Below are 14681 nucleotides of genomic sequence, written 5' to 3'. Positions count from 1 at the left end.
ACCCGGGCGTCACCTCCATGAGATCAGAGTTGGGACTGTATGTTTGCAAAAAAATAATAGTACATTTAGCGAAAACACATTTGATAGCAATTCTGTTTTTGTAACTGAATGATATTCAATGATATAAACGTAGTTATATAAAAAGTGTTTTTTTAGACACAGTCCGTGGGTCTGACTGTGACTGTTCGTAATCGTGAACGGTGTATTTGTGATCAGAAGTTGAAAGCAAGTATGTCTCTGGTCTGCGACGCGTAATTTGTACGTTTTCAGGGGCAATAAGGCATTTTACGTGCGTATTGTATTAAATCGAGAAAGCTCTCATTTCTTTAATCTGCACTTTGTATCTGAGCTTGTTTCTAAAGCTACAGAAATTTACCTTAACTCACGCTTAGCAGCTCTTGTGAGGTACATATCTTTCTTCTAGGATCATTAAGCGTTACATATTTTGCACCACACAAAAAATATTTAAGGTCTACTTAATACTACTCATTCAACGTAAGTTGCTTTTAGGCCGAAAACCCCAGCTCAATTTGTTTATGAAAAAAAGTTATAAATTCACAACTCTATCTATGACTTTACGTCTAATAATTTTGACGTTAACATTGTTGACTTATTGTGACAGGTAGTCATTCCCATTGATGTTAATTGTAGAAGTGACACAATGTTTTCGCTCGTATTTTGCCTACATTCTTCATTACTCAAAAAGTATATTAATAAGGCCCTTCTATTTATATGTAAGTGAATTCACAATAATGTAGGTAATATATTAAAAACAGGAACTTATTTTTAAGGATGTTTGAATATTAATGACAATGTTTTTTTTTATAATAATTAAATCCTTGACTTGCAATGCGCTTTCAGTGTTATGCATGTTTGTTATTGGATGAAATGAATGGATATCCATGTTTATGAGAGGTATAGCTTATTTGTCAGAACAACATATTAGGTATGTAGAGTTTTTAAGAATGTGGGGAAGTTCATAATTTCTTCGGGACGTGGGTGACGCTTCCCATGGGAACTACTGCCCGCACCGGGATAAACTATACCCTATGTTACTCGCAGATAATGTAGCTTTCTAATGGTGTGAGAATTATAAAAATGTCCCTGATGACGCGCTGATATTTATTGTAGTGTTTTTACAGTAGTGAAATACACACGTCGTCATATTATTTTTTCTTGAAAGTAAGAACATACCATGACAAAGTGAAGTCTGTTTTCATTGATATTTTACCTACTACCAGTATGTTATGGCACATCTATTTCTGCATGATTTTCTTAATCAATAATTTTAAAGATATTATTTCTTTAAATTCTGTTTTTGCTCAATTTACTAATAAAATCGTTATTTTCTATGTATAGATTGATAATAGGCCGATAAACTTACAAAGTTCAACATTCAAATATGTGTCATTATTGCACCCGCTGTTGCAGAAACGTTAACAGAAATTATTGTTCATTGCTCATCCCCTGTAGGTGATAGCGTGATAATATATATCCTATATGTTGAACCGGCCCCCAGGTAATATTCATGCAAAATTTGATTTAAATCTATGCAGTACTTTTTGAGTTCAGTGAGACCAAACATACAGACAAACAGACAAACAGACAAAAATTCTAAAAACTATATTTTTGGGTTCAGAATCGATAATAGATCACCCCCCAAGTATTCTTTAAAAAAAATATTCAATGTACAGTTTTGACTTTCCTATCATTTTATTATATGTATAGATAACCTACATAATGTTCTTACACAAACAATACCGCAGCCCGTCAGCTACCTTTGACCGCTGTGGGTGCAGCGTGAAAGAGTGCCAGGCTCTTACTGACAAAAACCTACTATGGCCCTTTATTTATTTAGTCGCAGTATAGCTTCTTAGGCCGCTGCCTCGAATTTTGCGGGCAGCGGGGCGGCAGCGGCGGCGGCGCGGGAGCGGCAGGATCTTACGCGTATAATCAAATGGACCGGCCCTCGAATACAGCGGCGCGGGAGCGGGCAACGAGCGGTGAGCTCCATTCAAAACGGTGACCGAACGCGCCGCCGCCGCTGCCGCCCCGCTGCCCGCAAAATTCGAGGCAGCGGCCTTAGAGTAGGGGAGATGTTCCCAAAACGGGTAAGCTAAGGGAAGATGTTAAATAAAATAACCAAGAACATTACATGCGACTTGTATTTGTACTCATAGGGTTGTTTATATAATAAACTTTGGAAAACATAAGATAGTCTTAGTAATATTCTTCAAAATTCAGAAAAAAATCAAAATAATAAACCCCTTCGAAATACCCGCTTTGCCCTCGGGGGGGTCCTAAAACGGGTAGCGCCTTTGGGCAAAGCAGGTAATGAATGACTATATGTGATAAATGAATAAGAAAACGTATCTTAGCCTCCTGTTATCCAGGAAATCTTTATCGTTAATTAGTCTCCTTAATTATGTTAAACAGTTTTCTTATTTTGATCAGTCTAGATCACTTTTTTACTTTATTAAATGTTACATTTGAAATTATAATCCTACCAGCAGATAATTTTGTTAAAAATCAGAGAAAACATATTTTAATTTCTTTTTCATGCTGTTCCTGTACTTCTTCAGCTCTCTGTGGCTTCCTTTGTCTTCGATTAGCTTTCTGTGGGATCAATTGAGGAAGTGGCCCCTTATTTCAAACCGGGTAGTCACCCGTTATGCCCCTACCCGTTTTGCCCAAAAGCACGTTTTAAATTTCAACTACCTTAACCTTAAAATAGTAAACAAGGAGACCACTAAGTATTCACAATTAATAAGCATATAACATGCAAAATGATAATACAAAACTGCGAAAACCATATCTTGCACCATACTTGAGTAGTCAGCACTAGCATAATCTGATTTTTTTTAGTAAACTCTGCAAAAAACTTTTTTTACATCTAATCTCGAAAACGCTCGCTCTAGGCGCGCGAGCCAATTGACCGTGATCGGCGGGGTGGTAGTGCACCGCTCTACACTCACAGGTTCACACTAAGACCTATAATAGACGAATGGCAAAGCCTACCCGTTTTAGGAGGGGTACCCGTTTTAGGAACATCTCCCCTATCATATTTTTTTTATCGTGACCATAAAAAAATGTGTACGCACCAGCGTCAGTTGATAACTAGCATGGTGTTAGTGCATTTTGCTGTGTGAATCACACCTTTAGATTGGCATATCAAATTGTTGGACACAAGTGGGATTCGAGCAATTAGTAACAAAGTACCCTTTTTATTACCGAATTATTTTCGAAGAGATTGTTAGAATAATTCCCAATATGGCCACTTAATTACATTATTTAGGAAATTAGGTGCTATTGTTCATTTTGTTGTTTGTTCGTATATGTGTGAGGGTCTGATACATATTTTACTCTTGCGTATGTGACAAAATTAATTTAATCAGATATTCCATAGGGTTATAAGTCACTACGCTACCAACGGAACTGTCTAATTTCTACCTATGTAGTAATAATGTCCTGTGGTCATTATATCCTTTTGGACCTCGAAAAACCTTAACCCTTTTATATTCTTCTACTTTTAATATGTACGTTTCCTTTAATCCCAATTCCTCCTGTTAAAAAGACTTTAAAACATCCAAATATTATACCTAGCAAAACTGTAGGTAGATTCCTCTACCTAAGAGGCGTAATTTCATGTTTAATAACTAAACTAACAAAGTGAAAAGCTCTCAAATAATTATAACATTTCTATTTATTTTCATTTCAATTGCTACAGGTTTTAATTCGAATTACAAAGATACAACACTGAAAATAGAGCAAACAAAATAAACGTTTATTGTTTTAAAACAAAACAATAGGCCTGTTTAAAAGGCTTACAGTATTTGTAATTTCCACAAATACTGAATACTTAATGACCGCCACTCAAAACAAAGGGAATAAAAGGATAATTTCAATATAAACAAAAACTGTATTTAATATTCAGAAAATCAATCAACATATTTCGGGCGAGGCGGGAACAATGAAATAAGCAAAGTATGTAATCCGAACATTGTTTATTTTGTGAAGGGACACGAGGCCGTAACGCTGCCTCGTGGAAATATTTAATTTTAATTGTTTTGCGACGGTGAAAAATGTTTTGCCCGTTCAGGTGAACAGCAATAGCTTTTTTTAATGTAGGTTACATGAGCTCAGCTTGTTTTATTCAATCGGTAATTTTCTGTACTTCCTATTATGCCTTTACTAATTCCTATTCATAAACTAGACCACAGTTTTAAGACCCGAATTGTACATAGCACTGAAAGCCACATAAAGAATGTTTCGGATAAATATTTTCAGTAATGAAATTGGTAATACCTACTACAGAATAACCGCAGACAAAATAATTTCATTTTATTCTATTTACAATTAATCTGTTCGTGACATTTCAATAAAGTTGGGAGGCTTATGATATTAGATTAGTTATAATAGGTTTATAAATAAAGTGGATCTTCTCCATTTAGTGCGGACAATGACCTTTATGACCCAACTCAAATTGTGGGCTATCAAGATAACTTTAGACAGCGAATCTTAACACCTAACACGTGTATGTAATATTTATACAAAATGTTATATTCTATATAAAGTAAACCAGGGGATAAATTATATCAGTATTATTTTGTTAAAGACTTCCGCATATTTTGTGACTGCTCATAGTGTAACTATCGTTTAATAACTATAATCATTATTTCATCTTAAACTATTGATTGTTACCTTCAACAGAAAAGGTACAAAGGCATCTAAGAAGACTCATAAATTATTCACTGACTTTCCATCAAACATGCAAATTAGGGTACATACCTACTCTCTATACCTAACTACCCGACTCTCTCACACACGGAAAAGTACCAAGACTTATCAGCAAACTCATCCTCCGAGCCTTTTACCCAACCATGTTGGCGTCGGCTTCTAGTCTAACTGGATTCAGCTGAGTACCAGTGCTTTACAAGAAGCGACTGCCTATCTGACCTCCTCAACCCAGTTACCCGGGCAACCCGATACCCCTTGGTTAGACTGGTGTCAAACTTACTGGCTTCTGACTACCCGTTACTTATCAGCAAACTGATGTAGTAAATTGGCACCCTATTCCCACATAATCCTCCTCTTCCCATGGTGAAAGGAATGCTATCACCTCATTTATAGGGCAGGTGAGCTAGAGGATATCGGTCGACAAAACTCTTTGACATTGATAGATGCGAACGGTCACACGCTGGCCGTCAAGCTTGATATAGCTATAGTTTAAGATTGGAAAAACTACGACGTATAAGGAAAAAATACATTTTTAAACTATGAAACATGATTCCTTAAATTACAATGTTTATGTTTAATCTATACTTAATAGTAATAAATTATAAAGCCGAAGAATCTGTTTGCTTGAACGCGCTAATCTCAGGAAATCCTGGACCGATTTAAAAAAAATATTTCAGCGTATAACCCATTTATCGAGGAAGGCTTTAGGCTACTTTTATCCAGGTTCGTGCTGAAGTTCCTACAGGATGCAGGCGGAACCGCTGGCAAAAGCTTGGCAGAAGTATAATTTATGTGTACAAACACAGCAATAATTAAAATAAATCGCCAATATAAATTACCTAAGTATTTTAATAAACAGCTGGAATTTATTAACCAAAAGATAAAATACTCTCATTTTAACAAAACATTCTCATAAATTCGATAAATGTTATTGAAAGGAAGGGTTTCTTGTTTTTCATTACACAAACCTTTTTGGCTAATAAGAATGTTTGTTTCTGAGAAATATTCTGGTACAACCACGGAGTAAGGAAAGATGGAATAAGAAACGCGGAGATGCCATAATGCAGGTAGGTCAGGCAGGGGCCTTCTTCTATGTCAAATTCGTACCGTGGGCATGACCAAAACGATCAGTTACGAGTGATCTATGAGGCGCTCGAGTTCTTTAAGACGTTTTTCAACGATTTTTGGTATTACACAAAATGGTCGAGTTCAAGGAAGGCGTATAAGGGAGAAGACAGTAACGTTCCTCGTCCCCAGCACACCTGCATTTTGGCGCGCTACTTTCTTAGGAGATTTTCCGCTATGGCACCTCCGCTAGTCATTTTGTTCTCCATGTTTACAACCTCCTTTGTTGAATCATTTCCTGCCAGCCCTATGTTGAAGGTTCTATTGTTCAGTTTGAATGGAATTTTAAAGGGTTGTGAGTAACAAGAATTTTGTTGTTATCTTTGTAGATTTTGTTCGTGTTTAGAATGTTTGTAGTACAAATAGTTTTGTACCATTGATTGTTTGTTAGAAGGGGTTTCAAGGTTATGGAAAAATCTTTGTAAACGATTTGTAGAATGAGAAAGTTTTCATGTATTGTGAAGGCCATATTTTAAGAAGAGCTCATAAACATATCAATTATATTATCAGATGCTGTGCTTTGAACTACCGTGGTAACATTCCTTAAAACCTAGAAAGTGATTGCAGCCTTACTAGAGAATCGAACCCAAGACCCCAAAAACTAACACAATAGTTGCGCTAAACAACTCCAAAACCAACGGAGCAAAGAATCAATAGTAGTGCAATAGTAAATCTTTTGCCTTCACACTTTGAAATACAAGCACAATAGAAAAATTTCATACAAGTAGAAATCGTATTACATATCAGAATTCTTGTTTGTGCTACGAACGCGTAGGCATCTTCGCTTTGCTACGAGAATCTTTCTCGTAGGACACACGTGCCTACGTGAAATTATTTGAGACATATTTTAACGCTAGGAAGATACATAAGAAGTATGTACGTATATGGTAAAAATCAAGGAAGTGTTATTTTTTAACACGCTTTTATTAGGTCGATCTGAATTTAAGGTAACTAATTAAACTATCATTTAAGAAATTGACAGCTGTATGTGGTTCTGATGGCAATATATTTAATTATAGTACTGTCAAACTAATCTCATGACGGAGCCAGAACATATGACCTGGAACTTCATGATGGAACATCGTATCATTCCTGTGCTTGGACTTTTTAGAGTAGATTTAATGATTTTTATGTGGGACTCATTAAAAGTATAATAAATGTATATTTCAGTTTTATTATGTCTCATAATTTTGATATAGGTAGAACTTTACTACATAGAAACGATTTTATCTCAATTTATATGACGTTCATCAAACGAGATAAAGAGAATAATTAGATTTATTGCTGTATTTTCTAAGGAAAAGTCTTCAAATTAGTTCTCAAATATAATAATTTGTATAACATATATCTTCTTTCTATTATACAAATGTCACAGTTTTTTTTCGTACAATGGGTAATATTTTTCTTTTCAAGTCAAAAACCAAAGCCTCTACCCTAAGCCTCTAGCCTAATAAGGAGGCATCGTAGTTTGGTTCCGTTAAAAAAATATAGGTATCTATACAATTTTTTTTAATCAACTTCTGAGGATCGAAACCATAAATGACGAGATCTCCAGTTCATAAAAAGCATAGGTATATATAGTTACTACTACCAAATGCATTTGTATATGTCTTACAGCTGGTTATCCAAAAGAATATAAAAAAACGCATATTATTTTACCTTTTTCCTGGGTGCTGATACCCTAAAAACTTAATGAGCTCCAATGGATTAAACACTCAAATTTATCACGGGAACAATAGACAAGTTTCTACAACAAAGTCTAAACTCGTAAACGCGTTTTAACGTTGTTTCCAAAGAACCCTAAAATGCCAAAAGGCGAGTTCAATTTATCTTTGTCAACCCCCAGGAGGCAGACACTGTGAAATCTTCACTCCATTAAAATGCTATACGCCCCCTGTATTGGATGTAACAAATACAACATTGATATACCTACAATTTTGTTTCGATCATTAAATGTCAGTCAAATTCAGATTGAGAACTGTTAAGGGGAGGTTGCTTATTTTTTGTTGGAACTTTTATTTTTATCATTTTTATTTAAGTACTACTACTTGACGAAAAATACACTACGTGTCTAGGAGCAAGGAACAGGAAAGGCATGCAAAAGTCAAAATTACCCTGAAGTTATAAATATACTACCAAATCTGATGACCCAAAATACCATTCTTATACCAGTAGCATGTCAATTCAGGAATCAATTTGTATAAATTGAATACTGAATCCAAGCAAAAAACTTATTCTAATAACTCTATAAATAAAATACTGCTTACAACTAGCATTCCGATTTTCCCGTACAAAAGTTGCCGAAGCACATAATTTAGAACAAACGTGGTCAATTTAATACCCACTTATTCATTACTAAACGAAATAAGTAGAGAACAAACAAAATGCACCCGCTTTTGTTCCCGGGAGGGAATTTTGTACGGAGCTACGGAACTAGTTGGAAAGTAAACTGGGATAACCAAAAAAACCTTAAAATAGGTTTCAAGCTATATGTTTAGGTAATTTTTAATAAATTGCTTTTGCTAAACAGTTTTTTTGAAGCAAAACAAAACGATTTCTTTCAGGCATACAGATAAATAAATTATTATTTAAAACTAGCTGATCCCGCGAACTTCGTATCGTTCAAACCTTCCCTGGACCTCTACAAACATTTTAAAACCAAAATCAGCTCAATCGGCCCAGCCGTTCTCGAGTTTTAATCAGACTAACGAACAACAATTCATTTTTATTTATATAGATAGAAGATCACACATTCTTGAGATAAACATTACCATTTTTTTTTCGTAACATCTAGTTATTTTATTACGTTATAATCAACTATGCTATCTGCCTGAAAATATCCAGCCGTTTTTCGTATTTCAACGAAAATTCTCCTTATGTAGTAAAAAATCAATTTATAAGATTCATTTCTCTTATATTTTTGTATCACGAAAAGCTTAAAAACTGACTTATGCATAGTTTACGCTAGGCGCGCCAGTTTAATACAGAGGGTTGTAGCTTGGGGCTGAATTTACTGCCAACACTAATATATTTTCAAACAATTAACGATATTATTCTGTGCACATAAGGATAATATGGCGGATAATTAAGATTTTAGTTGTACATATTTAGCATTTGCATAAGTTTGACATTTAATAGTTAGGTGTGAGTATTAGCAATAGGTTAATATTATCCACTATCTTAGTTTAAGACCCAGTTGCACCATTTCAACTATAACCATAATCTACCCATTAATGGCGACCACGGCCGATTTCGGCAGCTGTTCTCATTTAAGGAGCCAGCCAGCTGCGCAGGCTAATCATAGTGCACGAGCATTTGTACAGACACAGGTGCACTCCCTACTCCTTCACTCTCATAACCCGATGGGACGGCAATCCGACACGACCGGAGAGCACCTAAATGTCGGTCCTATCCTAGGTGTGAACCTATCCATTACCAGCTTACTTGCCGCCCATTCTTCAAATCGGCGATTTAACAACTTCAACTGGTACGCAGTTATCGTTACAATAAAATGGTGCAACTCCGTAAGTGTTATTAACATGTGAACATTGGAAGCAAAATAACGCAATTTAAACAGATATAAGCATTTTCTATTCCATATTCAAAATAATAAAAGGCATTCGAATTAAGAACCTTTTTATTTTGGAAATTCGCTCTAACTACATTAAAAAAAAAGCCTAGAACACATTTCATTTTTCGAACACATAAAACAAAAAAGGCGCGTCGCTTCGGCGGTACATTATCTAAAACAAACGGCAAACGTTTCCAGCCAGTTCAAAAGTTTAAAGCAGGGAAACATCTGTTGGGTACAATTAATTAGAACTCTGCTTGCACTGTCTTCGTTCACAGCTTGCAGTTTGTATGAAATTTTCGCGTGTGTTTTTATGGAATTGGGTGAGGAAAGTTCTCTTATAATTAAAGTCGGTTCGAAGTTTGGCTGGAAGCCTAGTTAGCTATTACTCAATCAAGTTTTGTAGCGATTATTGAAGTTTTAGATAGTGTGTTTATCATTTGAGTTGCATTTTGCAGCTTAAATATCAGTTACATAAATATGCAAGTTTATATACCAACCTATCTTATGTAGCTTTAACTCGCAGACGACCTTAGCATTACCTACAATTTAAGTGAAAGTTCAAGATTTATATTTTTTAAATTCATAACGTAACTCTTAATTCTGTAGATGAATTCTATAGCGAAGATAAAAACGAAAGTAGATTAATGTTACAATTATTCAATGACTTTGAAAGCCGCGAGTCAACAAATGAAATTATAATTCAGAAATTATATTAAAATACTTCAAGCAGAATTTATTTTTCCTTTTAAATTAGGCATATATTTAATTTATTATTTAATGTGGTCGTTTAAAAAATAATTGATCTATTTGAAATTCCAGAATTTAGGTATTCTTTAAATGTAGTTTAAAATACCTATATTATACTCAGTACATAATTTTTTCTACGTAAGAAACAGTTCTTGTGTGTAGTCATGTCTTAAGGCCTTAATTTCAAAACTAGATAACTACTCGATAAGGGTACTCACTCATAGCTATTCTAACAACACTCACACTTTTTTAACAAAAATAATTCACAGTACAAACCCCAATGAAATGAAAAAGCATAGAATAAAAACAAATGCAAGCATAAAACAAAACACAACTACTCGTACTCGTATCAGTAAACCATTTATCTCATATTCCATTCCACGGCTAATTCCTTTTAAAAAGCGGTCGTAAATTCAATTGAAAAAGTTTACAAATGTTTAGTATTCGGATTATAATTCTTAGCGAGGCTCATTTGGCATGTTAATTGAAAAAAGTCGAGTCTGATAATCCGTCGTGGTGCATTGCGGTGCTGGCTCTCAAAGCTGTTATTGTGACTAACGATTTCTATTCGATATTATGTAATTCTATTTTATTTTAATTTTTAAGCTTTTGACTAACCTTTTTTACCACTATGTTGGGTTGGCCTTCAGCCTACGTGGATGAATTAGTGTCTTATATAAAACTGCCTATCTAACGTCGTCAACCCAGTTACCTAGAAAATCCTATTTCCTAATCCTAAGACTTAAATTTGTCAGCCTTCTTGTCCTCTAATTCCCGTAACTAATGCGAAAGATTTTGAAATAACAATGAGTACCACTCAATTTACGTACACAGGAGAACTTGTTAAGAGACATAATATATACGGTTGTCGGTGACCCATCCACGGATCGACAGCAAACATTACTAAGTCTTATGATCGATCGAATTCTTAATAACTACGAAATTGACAATGATTTTTTATGGTAATTCCGTCTTTCACACGTTTATCTGATAGTCTGATTACGGGAGTTCCTATCCACAATAGTTGCTAAAACGTCATTAACGTAATTCACGTTAACGTTTTTATACCGTTCCCCAACATCAGTCCACTGCCTGCAGTCAGCAGGATTTGTGAATAAGCCACCGCTCACCCTGTTCTATTTGTTGCCAGATACCCTTGTTGCCGACTAACTAGCGCATTTCGGCTTTATTAAAATTAAAAATACATCGTTTCATTACAAAAATGGCTACACATTTTTCAACATCAGAAAATGTATTTTATATCATCTCAGCCATTTTATCCCCGTATTTAATAAATCCCACCCAAAACAAAAATGTGAAAGACTGCCAAGTTCGATAATATGGGAATGCTTCGCCTATAAAAGAAGTGAGATCTGAATAAGTACCAAGTTCCATACACATACCTCAGTTAAAAATAGTTACTTTTTAATGATGTTACTTGGCAAGTTTTCATACACCTTGTTATAAACCTACTAAACGCAATGAATCAAGTATTTAATTTTCTATGTTAATTTTCTACTTGCCAAGTAATCATCATTAAAAAGTAACTATTTTTAACTGAGGTATGTGTATGGAACTTGGTACTTATTCAGATCTCACTTCTTTTATAGGCGAAGCATTCCCATATTATCGAACTTGGCAGTCTTTCACATTTTTGTTTTGGGTGGGATTTCATTTATTTTTGTAAGGTTGTTTATTTTATTTTTTCTTATGATTAAGTCAGTTAAGTAAATGTCTCATTTATACTATCTTTCAGATTTTTGAATATGCACTATGCTTCTTACAAAGAAATGAACTAGATTAACTAAATGGACTAGATTTACCAACTGACTGACATGACATGTTATCAAATATTATTTTCGTGGATCAAAGTTACACATTCGTTATTTTCGAAAGTGACTCACACTTGGCCGTTTTCAGATTTTTACTTTGACTAAATACAAACCTTTGTAACGAATTTCAGATCGATACGATCATTCGAAGATATATTATATAAATATAGATAAATTTAGTTCGTTTTAGTTCCTTAGGGGTATAAATTTACACTGGGTATTTTACACCTTCATTATTTTGAAACCGACTCACACTTGGCCATTTTCAGATTTTTCCCTTTACCTTGACATAAAGACCTACCTCCATGCCAAATTTCAAGTCAATACGACCATTGGAAGTGGTCTAGGTTTTTGATGAGTGAGTCAGTGAATCAGTCAGTGAGTGTATAGTAAAAATAGCGATTTTCTGACGTCAATATCTCAAGACCTACAATAGGTATATTAATGAAATTTTGTATTTTAGATAAGTGAGGGGGTCTCAACAGATACTAGAAATTTGATATGCGTAAATAAAATAGATTTTGAGTTACAGGGGGGTCGAATTTGGCCCGAAATGGTTCGTGTAATATAACCCACGGCCGGTGTGTCGCCTTTTTTGCTCGAACTTGGCGGACACACTGACGTGTGTCTAGATAAGATTACAATTAGGTATCTTCTAAGAAATGGTGTAACTTGTTTATTGGTAATGTTACTGATTCAGAATTATTTCCTAGAATTGTTTGATTATATAAAATGTGTAGGTACCTAAATAATTAATTTTCTAAGAATTCGAAGTTTCATTAAGTAGCTGAATGGTTATTTCCACTTGCTCTGCTGAGTTCCATAATGACCATTATTAACTCCAATACACCTACTAGAAGATATAAGATTATTCATTAATACTTTTATTTTAAGAAGTATTATCACCATCTACGCAAAACAGTTTATCCTACCTTTTATTACTTACTGTTGGAATAAAAAAGACCTACCTAACATTAGAAGCAAACGTTAGATAAAGAGCAACGAGCCCTGTTCGTATTACAACGGCATCCGAAAGGCTCCGTACGAGTATTTGGGATCTGCAAATCTTGCCTTAACCCAGTTTTGTTGTTTCTTGGGTTATAGGATTCACGTGCATTTTAGTTGTTTAAAATAATAATTATTTTTTTAGTGCTAAACATTATCCACTTACATTTACACCTAAATATTATGTTTAATTTACGATTTTTCTGAGAAAGACCATATCCTTCATTACAAACTTTCGGTTTAATGAAGAATGTGAATGAATTTTCTACTCTTTCACTGTAAAACTGCTGGGTGGATTTTGATGAAAATTTACAGAAACATAGCTCGTACATAAGAGTACCTAACTTAATTATGTATTAGACAATCCTTAATCCATGTTCAAGAAGTAGTTCCCTCATCACTTCAAAAGTGCATAATTCTTCTCCAAGAAAACAGCTGAAACGATAAATTCATCCTCATAAAAGGCACTTCAGCTCAGTTCCCGTCATTCTTAGCTGTCAACCATGATATTTCATTTCTTGGCTCCCTAATATCTCTTACAATCTCAGCTGAGGATCTACCATACACGAAGCAGAGCGTTTAGCCCTGCTTCATACCCCAACGGGCAATTTCACGGACAATTTCATGAGATAAATTCTGAAAATGCTATTTTTAAAATTTGCTACCTTATTTGCTTCCACATTTTGCCTTCGAGCAGTATTTTAGATTTTGACAGCATCCGTTTCGGTGCTGTCTTTGATTTATTTTGGATTAACGTCTATTTATAATTTTGGGACTTCAGAGATCGGTATTCAAAATGTGGTTTAGATTTCTTGTTAATATAGAATATTCTAGCAACAGGAATTTATGTCTAGGTATGCTAGGTAAGTATCAATTACCTACAATATCGAATAATACCTATTGTCTATTTTCTAAAGTAATATCAGATTTATAAACTCCAAATATAGACACTATAAATATAGTCCAGTATTCAGTTTAGTTCGTTTAGTTAAACTTCTAATCATTTTACGATGACGTATTTAATTTATTTGAAGCTCCATTATTACGTCCCCTAATCCTATAATTACCAAAACAATCATTACAATAATGAGATCCAAAAATAGATTGTAACAAACACAATTTAGTTTCTGTTCGGTCGATAATCTATTTAATCAAAGCAATCTCCTCGGGCCGAGTCCTAATCACTCTGTTAGCAAGACAATTTGTTAGAAACAAATTTTGCCACATACACCATTATCGTTAATCTTTTAGACCTGAATTGAATTTCGTTCAGTGCTCATTCCAATGGTTTGGGTGAAATATTTCTTATTTGATAGCTTTAGAGTGCTGTAAAACTTCCAATAGTCTAGGCCAGTTCTCAATCTTTATTGAACTGAAGTCTCATTATAATTGAATGGCTTTGTGAACGTGATTACAACGAAAAGTATATAATATTTGTAAATCTCTAGAAGAGGAAAGAAGTATGGTAATTTTGCGGGGCCACCATTTGCTATTGATCTAGTCATTTTAGACAGTTATGTATAGTAACACGATCTTCAATACGTACTTAATTAAGAAAGTATTGAACTTTTTGAAATGATTAAACAGTAGGGTAAATAAAATGATTGATCTCAGTTCAAATCCATACCATATTCTAAAATACCCTAATCACAAGTCTACAC

The sequence above is a fragment of the Helicoverpa armigera genome, chromosome 11 (assembly GCF_030705265.1).
Source record: "Helicoverpa armigera isolate CAAS_96S chromosome 11, ASM3070526v1, whole genome shotgun sequence".
NCBI classification, from domain to species: Eukaryota; Metazoa; Arthropoda; class Insecta; order Lepidoptera; family Noctuidae; genus Helicoverpa; species Helicoverpa armigera.
This window is presented reverse-complemented; position numbering follows the sequence as displayed.